The sequence below is a fragment of the Equus asinus genome, unplaced genomic scaffold (genome assembly GCF_041296235.1).
Source record: "Equus asinus isolate D_3611 breed Donkey unplaced genomic scaffold, EquAss-T2T_v2 contig_645, whole genome shotgun sequence".
Taxonomy (NCBI): Eukaryota; Metazoa; Chordata; class Mammalia; order Perissodactyla; family Equidae; genus Equus; species Equus asinus.
In genome coordinates this window covers 62,330-78,485 of record NW_027225344.1, presented here as the reverse complement: position 1 = coordinate 78,485, position 16,156 = coordinate 62,330, and the positions used below count along the sequence as shown (strand labels likewise).

The window sequence follows — 16,156 nt, the reverse complement described above, 5'->3', positions numbered from 1 at the left end:
TTCATGGTAACAACGAAACAAAAAAGCAGAATGTAGGCACAAATAATAAATCAGAAGGAAACAAACAAACAAAAAACACAACATAAAAAACTACATAACTCAATTGGTAGACCAAAATACACAGGACAAGAAACAAAGGAAATGCAGGAGACCTGATAAATGAGTGATAAAATGGCAGCATTAAGCCCTCATATATCGATAATCACCCTAAATGTAAACGGATTGAATTCTCCAATCAAAAGAGTGGCAAGATGGATTAAAGAACAAGACCCAACAATATGCTGCCTCCAGGAAACACATCTCAGCTCCAATGACAAACACAGGTTCAGACTGGAGGGATGGAACATGATATTCCAAGCTAATGGCAAGCAAAAGAAAGCAGGTGTTGCCATACTTAAATCAGACAAAGTAGACTTCAAGATAAGGCAGGTAAAGAGAGACAAAAGAGGGCAGTATATAATGACTAAAGTGACACTTCACCAAGGCGACATGACACATAAATACCTATGGCCCATAAATAGGTGCACCAAAGTACATAAAGCAACTATTAACAAGCATAAAAGAAGATATTAACAATAACACAATAATAGTAGAGGACCTCAACACTCCACTCATATCAACGGATAGATCACCCAGACAGAAAATCAACAAGGAAACAGTGGAATTAAAGGAAAACCTAGACCAGTTGGATTTAATAGACGTATATAGAACACTCCATCCAAAAACAGCAGAATACATATTCTTCTCAACTGCGCATGGAACATGCTCAAGGATAGACCATATGTTGGGAAACAAAGGCAAGCCTCAATAAACTTAAGAAGATTGAAATAATAACAAGCATCTTTTCTGATCGCAATGCTATAAAGCTAGAAATTAATTACAAGAAAAAGTCTGAGAAAGGGACAAAGATGTGGAGACTAAACAACAGGCTATTGAACAACCAATGTATCATTCAAGAAATTAAAGGAAAAATCAAAAAATATCTGGAGACAAATGGAAATGAAAACATACCATACCAACTCATATGGCATGCAGCAAAAGCCATATTAAGAGGGAAATTCATCACACTACAGGCTTGCTTTAACAAACAAGAAAAAATCTCAACTAAGTAATCTCAAAGTAATCCTAACTGAATCAGAAAAAAGAAGAAGTAGCAAAGCCCAAAGTCAGCAGAAGGAGAGAAATAATAAAAATCAGAGCAGAAATAAATGCTATTGAAACAAAAAAGGCAGTAGAAAGGATCAATGAAACAAAGAACTGGTTCTTTGAGAAGATAAACAAAATTGACAAACCCCTAGCCAGACTTACAAAGAAAAAAAAGAGAGAAAGCTCAGATAAATAAAATTAGAAATGAAAGAGGAGAAATAACAACGGATATCACAGAAACACAACAGATTATAAGATAATCATATGAAAAGCTATATGCCAACAAAATGGACAACATAGAGGAAATGGATAAATTCTTCGATTCTTACAACCTCCCAAAGCAGAACCAGGAAGAAATAGATAATCTGAATAGACGAATCACAAGGAAAGAGATTGAACCTGTAATCAAAAGCATCCCAAAGAATAAAAGCCTGGGATGAGAAGTTTCCCTGGGGAATTCTACCAAACATTCAGAGAGGATTTAATACCTATCATTCTCAAGCTATTCCAAATAATTAGGGAGGATGGAACACTTCCTAATATATTCCACGAGGCCAACATCACTGTGATACCAAAGCCTGACAAGGACAACACAAAAAAGGAAAACTACAGGCCAATATCACTGATGAACATAGATGCAAAAATCCTCAACAAAATATTGGCAACCCGAATTCAGCAACACATCAAAAGGATCATACATCACGATCAAGTGGGATTCATACCAGGGACACAGGGATGGTCCAACATCCGCAAATCAATCAATGTGCTACACCATGTCAACACTGAGGAATAAAAACCACATGATCATTTCAATAGATGCAGAGAAAGCATTTGACAAGATCCAACAGCCACTTATGATAAAAACTCTTAAGAAAATGGGGATAGAAGGAAATTACCTCAACAGAATAAAGGTCATTTATGACAAACACATAGCCAACATCATAGTCAATGGGCCAAAACTGAACACCGTCCCCCTGAGAACAGGAAGAAGGCAAGGATGCCCACTATCACCACTCTTATTCACCATAGTACTGGAGGTTTTGGCCAGAGCAATTAGGCAAGAGAAAGGAATAAAAGGAATCCAAACAGGGAGTGAAGAATCGAAACTCTTGCTGTTTACAGGTGACATGATCTTATATATAGAAAACCCTAAAGGATCCATCAGGAAACTAATAGAAATAATTAACAACTACAGTAAAGTTGCGGGGTACAAAACTTACAAAACTTGTTTGCATTTCTATACTCTAATAATGAACTTACGGAAAGAGAAATCAAGAATATAATTCCATTTATAATTGCAACAAAAAGAATAAAGTATCTAGGAATAAATTAAACCAAGGAGGTGAAGGGCTTATGCAATGAAAACTATAAGACATTATTGAAAGATATAGATGATGACATAAAGAGATGGAAAGAGATTCCATGCACATGAATTGGTGGAATAAACATAATGAAAATTCCATATTACCCAAAGCATTCTACAGATTCAATGAAACCCAATCAGAATCTCAATGACATTTTTCATAGAAACAGAACAAAGAATCCTAAAATTCATATGGGGCAAGCAAAGACCCTGAATTACTAAAGTAAACCTGAGAATGAAATCAAAGCTGGAGGCATCATAATCCCTGATTCAAAATGTACTACAAAGCCATAGTGATCAAAACAACTTGGTATCGGTACAAAAACTGGCACACAGATCAAGGGAACAGAAGTGAAAGCCCAGAAATAAAACTGCACATACATGGACAGCTAATCTTTGACAGAGTTGCCAAAAACATTCAATGGAGAAAAGATAGTCTCTTCAATAAATGGTGTTGGGAAAACTGGACAGCCACTTGCAAAAGAATGAAAGTAGACCATTACCTCATGCCATACACAAAAATAAACTCAAAATGAATCAAAGAGTTGAAGGTAAGTCCTGAAACCGTAAAACTCCTGTAAGATAATACAGGCAGTACACTCTTTGACATCAAACTTAAAAGGATCTTTCAAATACTATGTCTTCTCAGACAAGGGAAACAAAAGAAAAAGTAAACAAGTGGGACTTCATCAGACTAAAGAGCTTCCTCAAGGCAAAGGAAACTAGGATCAAAACTAAAAGACAATCCACCAAGTAGGAGAAAACATTTGCAAATCATATATCCAACAAGGGGTTAATCTCTGTAATATATAAGGAACTCAGACAACTGAACAACAACAACAAAAAACAGTCTGATCAAAAAAGGGGCAGAGGATACGAACAGACATTTTTCCAAAGAAAATATACAGATGGCCAATAAACACATGAAAAGACGTTCGATGGGAAAAGAACAGTCTCTTCAATAAATGGTGTTGGGAAAACTGGACAGTTACATGCAAAAGAATAAAAGAAGACCATTACCTTACACTATGCACAAAAATCAACTCAAAATGGATTAAAGACTTGAGTGCAAGACTGGAAACCATGAAACCATGATAATTCTAGAAGAAAACATAAGCAGTACCCTCTTTGACATCGGTCTTAGCAGTATATTTTCAAGAACCATGTCTGACCAGGCAAGGGAAACAAAAGAAAAAATGGACAAATGGACATCAAATTAAAAAGCTTCTGCACAGCAAAGGAAAGCATCAACAAAATGAAAAGACAACCTAACAATTGGGAGAAGATATTTGCAAACCATATATTAAATAAGGGATTAATATCCAAAATATACAAATAACTCATACAGCTCAACAACAACAAAAAACCAATAACCCAATTAAAAAATGGGCAAAGGATCTGAACAGAGATTTCTCCAAAGAAGATCTACGGATGGCCAACAGGCATATGAAGAGATGCTCAACATCATTAGCTACCAGGGAAATGCAAATCAAAACTACAATGAGGTATCACCTCACTCCAGTCAGAATGGCTATAGTTAACAAGACAGGAAACAACAAGTGTTGGAGAGGATATGGAGAGAAGGGAACCCTCACACACTGCTGGTGGGAGTGCAAACTGGTGCAGCCACTATGGAAAGCAATATATATCCTCAGAAAATTAAGAACAGATCTACCATATGATCCAGCTATCCCACTGCTGGGTATTTATCCAAAGAAGTTGAAAATGCAAAGGTATAAAGATATTTGCACCCCTATGTTCATTGCAGCATTATACACAATAGCCAAGACTTGGAAGCAACCTAGGTGCCCATCAAGGGACAAATGGATAAAGAAGATGTGGTATTTATACACAATGGAATACTACTCAGCCGTAAGACAGGATGAAATCCAGCCATTTGTGACAACATGGATGGTCCTTGAGGGTATTCTGCTGATTGAAATTAGTCAGAGGGAGACAGTCAAATCAAAGTATGATCTCACTCATAAGTAGAAGATAAAAACAATGACAAACAAACACATAGCAATGGCAATTGGATTGGTGGTTACCATAGGGGAAGGGAGGGGAGGGCAAAAGTGGTGATTAGGCTCACATGTCGGGGGGTGAACTATAATTAGTTTTTCGATGGTGAACATGATGTAATCTACACAGAATTTGAAAGGTATTACGATGTACATCTGAAAGCTATATAATGTTATAATCCAATGTTACTGCAAGTAAAAAAATTAAAAATTTTTTTACAAAGATGTTTGACAACACTAATCATCAGGGAAATACAAATCAAAACTACACTAAGATACCATCTTACGCCTGTTAAAATAGCTATAATCACTAAGACTAAAAATAGCAAATGTTAGAGAAGGTGTGGAGAAATGGGACCCCTCACACACTGCTGGTGGGAATGCAGCTGGTGCAGCCACTATGGAAAAGAGTATGGAGAGTCCTCAAAATGCTAATAATAGAAATACCTTATGACCCAGCTGTCTCACCTCTGGTATCTACCCAAACAACTTGAAACCAACAATCCAAGGTAACATATGTATCCCTATGTTCATTGCAGCACTATTCACCATAGCCAAGACATGAAAACAATACAAGTGCCTATCAACTGATGATTGGATAAAGAAGATGTGGTATATATATACAATGGGATACTACTCAGCCATAAAAAAGACAAAATCATCGCAATGGCAACAGCATGGATGGACCTGGAGGGAATTATTCTAAGCCAAATAAGCCAGACTGAGAAAGACAAACAGCATATGATTTCACACGTATGTGGAATATAAACAAACGCATGGACAAAGCAAATGATTCAGTGTTTACCAAGGGAAGGGGGTGGGGAGTGAGCACAGGGGTTGAAGGGGAGCACTTATGCTGTGGTAGACAAGAAATAATGTACAACTGAAATTTCACAATGATGCAAATTATTATGAACTCAATTAAAAATAAATTTTAGAAAAACTGAGAATTGTGGACTCTTGGAAGATAGAATTAATAGTTAATGTTAAGCGCAGGCTAGCTCTCTGTCTCCAACTCCAATTAAAATTCTTTGTAATACAACTTCACTTCTTCGCCTTTAAATGCCCCAGGCTTTTACTCCCTAGAGGGTGTCAATCTACAAAAACAGAAACCAGTTTATGAGGCAAAGTGTTTATTTGGGATCAAAGAATTGCAATTTGGGGAGCACTGATTCAGTGAGAAACCCGAGTAACGTTCTGATTACAGCAGAAGGACTCAGGGTTTTTATGGGAAAAAGGGAGGAAGATGAGGTGAGTTGTATCAAAGACGAGTTTATTGGTGCTAGATGAGGTAAGGCTCGGTTTGTTCTTTATAGACTGCTTTGAGATTTGATCATGAGGCAAAAGGCTAGATCGGAACTTCATTCATTGGTTATCAATGCAGTCATCAGGAAAGCCCAATTTTATCAGTCCTTACAAACAGGATCTTCTTGCTCTTACTGCCTTCTTGGAATGTTGGCAGTTTGATTTAGTTTGGAAGATAAAACAAGACATGCACAACAATTTCTTTAAAATGGCCATGCTGTCTCTATTCTAATGTGGCTCCACTCATGTCATCTTTCATATAGGATATTATTTGGGTTTCTACCTGAATCTGTGCTTCCAAAATTGTAATTATTTGATTCCAAGTAAACACTCTACCTCTTAAACTAGTTTCTGTTTTTGCAGATTGACATTACTTTTTGATTACCTCAATATTTCAAAGTGTTTGAAACTCATTGTCAGTCTTTTTCTGTTTCTTTTCTCCTTTCTCTCTGATCCTATCCTGAGCTAATTACATTCAACTTTCTGTTTGGAGTTTTGCATTTTCTCCACCACACCCTTCCTCATAATGAACTCTATGCTGAAAATATTTTGCTATTGAGTAATTATTTATGTGTGTATGGCTATTCTGGGAGAAAGTGACATGTGACCTCTCGGGCACTTAGGGCTAGCTCAAGAAAGATCTTTTGTCAGATCTCTCTGAAATTTTAGACTTTCAAAGACTGCTTTTTTTTTTTTTGAGGAAGATTAGTCCTGAGCTAACATCTGCTGCCATTCCTCCTCTTTTTTGCTGAGGAAGACTGGCCCTGAGCTAACATCCGTGCCCATCTTCCTCTATTTTATGTGTGGGATGCTTATCATGGCTTGATGAGATCCGAACCTGTGAACCACAGGCAGCTGAAGCGGAAAGTGGGAAATTAACCACTGCGCCACCTGGCTGGCCTCAAAAGACTGCTGTTTTAATTATGTAGGTAAGAACGAGGTATGCCTCCCTTCTGGAGCACCTAATTTACATGGACGTAGACATGCAATCTCACTTTTCAACACAGATTCAGAAATTCAGATAAGAAGACTTTGACACAAAATGTCTCACGTAATCTCACTCTGTAGTTCCAGGGAAAAGCACCCTCGTATCTAATGTACAGCCCAGATATAACGTTGACCATTTACACGGAGTCTTGCTTTTCATTGAGCCTCTACAAACCCACCATTCTTTAAATTTTACCTAAACTCCACCCTTTCCTCAAATATAGAACACTCTTATTTTGTTTAATGAGACACTGTCATTTCTGGCGCTTGTCGCCCTTGTCATTGCAGTAATTTGGTAAAGCTGCCTTTACTGGAATGGATGTGTCCCTAGTGGTCTTGAGCTGAGCTAGGACAGAACTAAAGGAAGAGTTCAAACACATGCAGTTTTTTTTCTCTTGCACAGTGCGTACCGGGTGGCAGCAGCTGGGAGTTTTCTGCCAAAATCCCAATGGTAACTGCTGGAAGATGCTCATGGGCTTTCGCAATAAGCTCCAGGCTGCACAAGTATGGGTGGCAGTCACTTCCAAAATTATATTTGAGTGGGTGCCATAAGGGCCCAAAGGCATTGGGAGAGCCGCCTTCTTTTATAATTCAGACATGGCCTACTTTTGTTCAATTCCTCACACAAATATAGCTTTCTTTCTGGTAGTGTTACAGGTGGGAGCTAGCAATATTCCCAGATGTGGAATATGTGTTCTCCAAAATCTTAGCAGAAGGAAGAAAATGACACATATCATAGCATAAATAAATGAAATAGAGACCAAGAAATAAAGAAAAAAAGTCGATAGCACTAAAGGTGGTTTCTTGAGGAGATAAAATTGACAAACTTTTAGCTACACTAAGAAAAAGTCTCACATTAGTAAAATAAGAAATTTAAGAGTAGTCATCACAACTGAAGATACAAAAATACTTAGGATCATAAAACACTTCTATGAATAACTATTATGCCAAAAAATCAGACCACCTTAAAGAAGTGGATGAATTCCTAGACACACAAAGCCTGCTAAGAATGAATTAGGAAGAAATAGGAAATCTGAACATATCAATAAGTAGCAAGGTGACTGAATCAGTAAACAAAAACCTCCCAGAACAGAAAAGTCCGGGATAGCTGTCTTCATTGGTGAATTCTACCAAACATTTAAAGAGTTAACATCAACCCTTCTCAAGCTCTTCCAAAAACTTGAAGGAGAGTGGAGATTCCCAAACTCATTTAAAAAGTCCAGGTTTACCTTGATACCAAAGCCAGATAACGACACAATAGACCAGTTTCTTTGATGAATATAGATGTAAAAAGTCTCAAGAAAGCAAACTGAACTCAAGAACATATCGAAAGGATCAGTTACTGTGATCAACTTGGGTTTATCCCTGGGATGCCAAGTGTCCAGAAACCTATCTTGAAATCATAGAACTTTACAATCTAAATGACAAAGAAATCCAAAACAGTCAGAAAACAACTAAAAAGATGGTGATAGTGAGCCCTTACCTATCAACATTACTTTAATGATAAATAGATTAAATTCTCCACTAAAAAAAAACATATAATGTGCAGTCAGCCTGGTGGCATTAAGCTCCTGTGCTCCACTTGGGTGGCCAGCAGTTTGCCGGTTCGGATCCCAGGTGCGGACCTACACACCACTTATCAAGCCATGCTGTGGCAGGAGTGCCACATATGAAGTAGAGGAAGACGGGGACAGATATTAGCTCAGGGCTAACCTTCCTCACAAAAACCAAAAACATAAAATGGCTGAATATATAAATAAAACAAAATTTAACGATATGCTGTGTACAAGAGACACAGTTTAGCTTTAAGGATACACAGAGACTGAAAGGGTAGGGACGCAAAAAGATATTTCAAGTAAATGGTAAGCAAAATAGAAGAAGTGTAGATATACTCATATCAGACCAATTAGATATTAAGCTAAACATTGCCAAAGAGATCAATAAGGTTATTATATAATGATAAAGAAGTGAATTCATCAAGAAGATATGAGCATCTAAATATATAAAGCAAACACTAACAAAACTAAATGGAGAAATAATCAGCAATATAATAATAGTAGAGGATTTCAATATCTGACTCTCATCAATGGAGAGACATGCTGATATAAAATCAATAAGCAAAGACTTGAACAACAGTCTAGAAAAATGTTCTAAAAGACTTACACAGAACATTTCATCCAACTACAGAAGAATATACATTTTTCACATATGTACTCAGAACATTCTCCAGAGTAAATCAAATAGACCAAAAAACAGATCTCCTCAAAGTCAAGAAGTTAGAAATTATATTAAGTATCTTTTCCAACCACAATAGTACGAAGCTAGAAATCAAAAAAAGCAGGAAAATAAGAAAATTTTAAAAAGTATGGAAATTAAACAACACATTCTTGAATAACTAAAAAAATCAAAGAAGAAATGAAAATGAAAATCACAAAAAAATATCTTGGGGGCAAATGCAAACACAGCTCACCAAAATTTATGGATTGCAGCAAAAGCAATACCAAGAGGCAAGTTTAAAAATATAAACACAAACATAAGAAAATATATCAAATAAACAAGATAACACTACTACTCAAGGAACTAGAAAAAGAAGCAAAAACTAAGATCAAAGTTCACAGAAGGAAGGACAGACATATTAAAAAGTAGAGCAGAAGTTAGTGAAATAGAAAATAGGAAAACAATTTAAAATATGAACAAAAGTAAGAGCTTTTTTAAATGATTAGCAGAAGTGACAAAACTTTAGCAAAACTAACATCCAAAAAATGGAGGACCCAAATAAATATAATTAGAAGACAAGACATTACAAATGATACCATTAAAATACAAAGATCAGGGCCTGGCCCCGTGGCCGAGTGGTTAAGTTCGCGCGCTCCGCTGCAGGCGGCCCAGTGTTTGGTTGGTCCGAATCCTGGGCGCGGACATGGCGCTGCTCATCAAACCACGCTGAGGCAGCGTCCCATATGCCACAACTAGAAGGACCCACAATGAAGAATATACACCTATGTACTGTGGGGCTTTGGGGAGAAAAAGGAAAAAATAAAATCTTTAAAAAGTACAAAGATCAAAAGAAACTATTATAAACAATTACACGCCAAGAAATTGGACAACACAGAAGAAATGGATAAATTCCTAGAAATGCATACCTACCAAAACAAAATCATAAAGAAACAGAAGATGTGAGCAGACTGATAATGACTAAGGAGCTAGAAGCTGTGATCAAACAGCGCAACAATGAAAAGACCAAGATCAGATTGTGTCACTGGTGAATTCTTCCTCACAAGTAAAGATGAATTAACATCAGTCCCTCTCGAAATTTTCCAAAAATTTGTAAAAGAAAGAAAACTGTCGAATTTATTTTACTCAGCTAGCACCACTATGACACTAAAGCCAGATAAGTACACTAAAAAATAAGTTCAGGCCAATGACTTTGACAAATATAGTTGCAAAAATTCTCAGCAAAATACTACCAAGCTGAACTCGGTAGCACACTTAAAGGATCACACATCACTATGAGGTGGCACTTGTCTCTGGGATACAAAAATGGCTCAACATACGCAAATCAACAAGTGTGATACACCGCATTTGTAAAATAAAGGGTAAAAATCTTATTCTTCTTTCAATGATGCAGAAAAATTACTTGAAAAATTTATCCTTCTTTTATAATAAAAGCTCTCAACTAATTGTGTAAAGAAATAATGTACTTGAACATAATAAAGTTCATATATGTAAGGTCCGTGATTAACATCAGACCCAATAGTGAAAGTTTGAGAGCTTTTCATCTAAATCATGAACAAGTGAAAGATGCACATCTTCATCACTCGATTTCAAGATAGTATTGGAAGTCCTAGCCAGAGCAATTCATTGAGAAAAAGAAATAAAGACACCAAAATCTGAAAGTTAAAGTAAATTTTTTTCTGTTTGGAGGTAACATAATTTTATGGATGAAAATCTTAAAGACTCAACCAAGAAATCCTTAGCATAATTCAATTCAGTAAAGCTGTTGGGTACAAAATCAATCAAATTAAATTAGTCAATTTTATTTCTTTGCACTAACACCAAAATATATGATAAAGGTATTTAAAAAACCAATTTTATTTATAATACCATCAAGAAAATACTTAGGAATAAATTCAAGCAAAGCGGGGAGTCTATACACTATAAAGTATAAGAAAAAATTTGAAGAAGACACAAACAAATGGAAAAACATCCCATAATGATGGATCAGTGAGTTAATATTAAAATGTCAATACTTATCTAAAGCCATCTATATATTCAATGCAATCACTATCAAAATTCCAAGAGCATTTTTCAGAGAAATAGAAAAAATATCTCACAGTTTGTATGGGGATCACAAAAGATGCTGAATATTCAAAGCAATCTTGAGAAAAAATAGCATAGCTGGGAGCAACGGAAATCATTTCTTGATTTTACACAATATTACAAAGCTATGCTAATCAAAACTAGATGGTACTGATATAAAAATAAACATATACAACAATGGAACAGAATTGAGAGCCAAGATACAGACTCATGCATATATGGTCCAGTAATATTTGACAAAGGAGCTAAGCATGCTTAATGAGAAAAGGATTTTCTCTTCAATAAACAGTATTTGAACTACTGGATATTCACACACAATTAAATAAAATTGGACACCTATCTTACACCACTCACAAAAATTAACTGGAAATGGATGAAATAATTTAATGGAACACCTGAAACCATAAAACTCTCAGACGACAAGGTCTTAGAAGACCTCAATGTAGGTTTTGACATTGATATTTTTGGACATGACATGAAAAGTACAAGCAGAAAAAGCAAAAATCAACAAATAGGATGGCATTAAACTAAAAGCCTTCTTTACAATAAAATACTCAACAAAATGAAAAGCCAACATACTAAACATATAAAATATTTTCAAATTATGTGATGAGAGGTTAATATCCAAAATGCATATGGAACTCCTACAACTTAATAGCAAAAATACAAACAACCTGGTTGAAAAAATGGACAAAGGACCTGGATAGACATTATTCCAATAAAGACTTACAGATGACCAAAAAATACATGAGAAGATGCTTAATGTCACTAATCACCAGGGAAAAGCATATCAAAACCACAATGGGTTCACCTCACATCCGTAAGAATGACAATCATGAAAAAGACCAGAGATAACAATGTTGCTGAGGGTGTGAAGAAAAGGGAGTCTTGTGCACTGTTGTTGGTAATGTAAATTGGTATAGCTTCTATGGAAAACTGTATGGAGATTCTTCAAATAATTAAAAATAGAACTACCATATGATCCAACAACCCAACTTATGGGTATATAGCCAAATAAAATGAAATCAGAATCTCAAAGAGATATCTGTACATCCATGTTCATTGTAGCATTATTCACAATAGAAAACACCTGCAAACAACTTGTTTCATATGTATATATGTATTAAGTATATGTGTGTGTATACACACACACACACACACACACACACAATGGAATATTACTAAGCCACAATAAAGAAGGAAACCCAGGCATTTGTGACACACAGATTGACTTTGTAGGTACTATGCTAAATGGAAAATCAGAGTAAGAAAAATACTATATGATCTCACTTACATGTGGAATCTCAAAAAGCAATATGGATGAATCTCCAAAATATAGTATTGAGTGAAAGAAGCATGGCAAAATTAATTATATGTTCAAATAATGATTAGCTTCTTGGAGTTTTTGATTAGGAAAAAGCAAAAGGAAGACTCCAAGAGTACTAGAAATATGAAATATTCTAAATCTTGATCTTTGTTGTAGTTACATAAGCATATATATAGGTAAAATTTGTAACCTGTATGCTTGAGATTTGTATTAACTGCATTAACTAAAAACTGTATCAGCTGTAAGTAAATAATGCCTTGAAGATGATATGTTCAAGGTAACTCCCCACTTCAAGTTTTCTTACTGTTCCTGATTTTGCACATACAGCTTCTGCATGATGTTCCTCTGTTTTTAGACATCGATGGAAAACACATCAGTAGTGCCTTTTGAAAATTTTCTACAGAAACATTTATTTAGAAGCTAAGGGTAAAATCTCTGAAAAACAATCAAAAAAATAAAGAGACAGACATAGAATTTCCAAAACTATTTTGAAATTTTCTTTTTAATTTTGATTTCATATTTAATTTAACTGTCATCAGATAACAGGTCTATATTATTTCCCTGAAATGTATTGTTATTTTTGGTGCCCATATTTTGCATGATAAATAATTCTAGTTATCTGGACATTTGCAGATGTGAGGTGATCCACATAACAGACGGCTGACTTACTCAGGTTTGCTCACTCACTATCATCATGTGTTCTATTAAGACTAAGCATGTTTATGTGTCTGAATTCATATCCATGGACCCCATGAGCATCATGAATCAACATAACATTTAAGCATCATGGACACAATTAATTTCAAGAGAGAATTTAGTCATGGTGTACTTTAAAACAGATTGGCCATTGCAATTACAACTAGAGCCTGGGGAAAGATATACATTACTTAAACAAAAAGTTACATGAATTAAAATGGCTTGCCTTCAAGATCCAGATAAAACAGATTGTGAAAGACTGCTTACAAAAACAGTGAAAATATAACATGCACAGATCAAAGACATAGAACATAGTGTTTAAAATAAATTCCTGGACAGAAATCAATATACCAACTTAAAGGACAAGTTTGGGAGTCACATTTTAACACTTATTTGCTGCGTGATACTGAGAACAATATTAGTTTCCCATGCCTCCATTTTCTCACTTAGAAGATGGGTGTCAAAGTACTTATATCATATAGTTGTTAATAGGATGCAAAGTAATGTATAAAAATTGCTTGGTGTGGAGCATAGCAAATAGTAAGTGCTCAAAAAATAGCCTCTCTTAGTATGGTAGTCTCACGTAATTCTTAACAACTTCCTATTATACTGATCAAAGAATTTAACTTTCTCTTCAAGCCTTATTAAAGGAGAGAGAATTACCATATGTTTAAATGTTAACGACTTCAGGAAATTAGACTCGTTTAGCATTGAATAATTTGAAGAATGAGACTAAGTTTGCTGTCATTTTAAATTTACACATTTCCCCAGCCACCTTTCTCAGGGCCCCCTTGACCTCGCTGTTCCTCAGACTGTAGATGAGGGGGTTCAGCACAGGGGTGAAGACAGTGTAGCATGCTGACACGACCTTATCAAGGTCAGCTGACCTGTAGGATTTGGGTCTCATGTAGGTGGAAATGGCAGCTCCATTAAAGAGTCCCACCACAGCCAAATGTGAGGAGCAGGTGACAAAAGCCTTCTTGCAGGCTTCTCTAGAATGCATCTGGAGAACAGCTGCGACGATAAAACTGTAGGAGGTCAGGATGAGGGAAAAGGGGACCAGAAGCATTAACACACAGCAGATGTACATTACATTTTCGAAGACTGATGTGTCAGCAGAAGCCAAACGCACCAGCATGGGGGCCTCACAGAACAAATGGTCGATCTCACGTGCACCGCAAAATGGGAAGCTCAGGGTAGCAGCAGCCTGCATGAGCCCATCAGCTGCCCCCAGGAACCAAGACCCCAAAGTCATTCTCAGGCATAATTGCTGGCTCATGAGGACAGGATATCTCAGTGGATGGCAAACAGCCACGTAGCGGTCATAGGACATGGCTCTAAAAGGAAACTCTCGCCGCCACCCAGTGTGAGTGAAAAAAGAGCCGCAGCACACAACCAGCAGGGGAGATGGACTTCTTGCCAGTCAAGTAGTCAGCAGCCATTTTGGAAATGATCGTGGCAACCAGCATCACATCCATGAGGGAGAGTTGGCTCAGTAGGAAATGCATGGGTGTGTGGAGCCGGGGGTCCCAGTAAATCAGGAGAAGCATGACGACATTGCCCATAAGAGAAGCAATGGCCGTTGTCAGCACCACCATGAAGAGAAAGAGGTGGGGTCTTGTATGTTTAAAGAGTCCTAGAAGAATGAAGTCTGATGTTGTGTTTCTCTTCTCCACGATTTCTTCTGGTGTGATTCTGCAAATGGAAAAATAGAGAAGGAAGGGACTTTCATCATCTACAAACCTTAGTTTGGCTTCATAACTTCTGCACATGTGCTGGATATGGAATCCAAGGTCCTGACTCAAAGCCCTACATCCCAGTTAAGATGGTTCTGCTTGACCTGTTATTCCACTTCTCTGTAACTCAGCCTTTCACTGTTTTAAATAACGTTAGTCTATGTATTTCACACAATGATATATTGGTTGGTTGGTATAATAGATCAAAATGAATCAAAAGTAGAAAAAAGCTTTCAAAGATTATAGAATTGTAAGTAGTTAATTTGGCTGTTTTTTATATTATTTAATAATTATTATTATTGTGCTTTTCTTATGTGTACTGAAACCAAAATTTAACCAAGTTAGAAAATAAACACTTATTTAAACATTTGCTATTTATATTTCTTTGAGTCTTAGATGAATTCTTTTCAAATTTTGGAAATTTTAACATACTCAAATTAGTTATTTTTTTAAGAAACAAAAAATTACAGCTATTTCACTGTGGGTTACAAGGGCCACAGAAGGGAACAGATGAGTATAACAAAGTTTCCCCACTGAAGGAACATAATATCCCCAATAATTGATGAAAATGTTACTTCCTCTCATTAAATAACTATTTTTATTACCTGATTTTAAAGTGCGGCTATGCTAGTTCATCACTCTCTGCTCTGAAACCTTCAGTCTGTTTCCATCACACTTGGAATAAAATGCACATTTCTTTCCCCAGCTTACTAGGACTTGGAGCCATGCCCTACGCATCGTTTCACGACACAATGTACCGTCATGGAGGCTTGCAACGATCAGGTGAGTATGAAAGGCAAGCATGAGAGGACCTTTGATGAGAGTAAATGCTTGGAGAGCATAGCAATAACTATAACAACGAGTAAGGTGATTAAAAAGAAAAGGAAGCAGTTTTAAAACAACCATATTACATGAAGCATAATTATTAGTCACAGGTGAAGTATAAATATATCTGAGAGGAAAAATATTTTAAAAATGCTTAAATTACATATTTGGCCTATCTTCTGAGGATGGTTGTTTAATATTTAACAAAACAGATCTATTTTCTTTGGAGACACAAACAAAATGACTGAGCCCACAGAAATGAGCATGGCTTTATGAGGAAGGGTTCACAGATTGAGAGCTGCTATACACTGAACATAAGTAAGATTTTTTAGTGTTTGACATCGTTTAAACTCCATACTAAGAACAAAACTTGTAAATTCATGAAGAGCAGAAGAGCATATAGGTGCATGGAGCCAACTCTCCTCTTTTA

At 36.2% G+C, this 16,156-nt stretch overlaps 1 pseudogene; it reads right to left on the bottom strand.

The window, feature by feature from the left end:
• Nucleotides 1-13,897: 13,897 nt before the first annotated feature.
• Nucleotides 13,898-14,937, bottom strand: LOC139044163 (olfactory receptor 2T12-like; annotated as a pseudogene).
• Nucleotides 14,938-16,156: the final 1,219 nt, after the last annotated feature.